Source organism: Balaenoptera ricei, chromosome 5 (genome assembly GCF_028023285.1).
Source record: "Balaenoptera ricei isolate mBalRic1 chromosome 5, mBalRic1.hap2, whole genome shotgun sequence".
NCBI lineage: Eukaryota > Metazoa > Chordata > Mammalia > Artiodactyla > Balaenopteridae > Balaenoptera > Balaenoptera ricei.
In genome coordinates this window covers 142783889-142784145 of record NC_082643.1, presented here as the reverse complement: position 1 = coordinate 142784145, position 257 = coordinate 142783889, and positions in this window count along the sequence as shown.

Here is a 257-nt window from a genome sequence, read left to right as displayed (position 1 = left end):
CCCCGCGCACGCGGCTCCTTTAAGAACTTGCTGCGCCCGCCCGCCTCCTTTTTCTCGCGCGTTGCCCTCCCTGGCCGCCCCGCCCCTGCCGGGAGCGCGCCTGCGTCACCGCGCAGACCTCGGCCCTGACCCCACGTCCGCGCCTCGGGGGTCAGGGCGAGCCATTGCTTGCCGAGCTCGGGGGCGCGTGACAGGAGGCGGGCGGGGCCTCCCCCGGAAGGGGCGGGCTAACTTGAGAGCAGCCGCGTCGCGGTGGA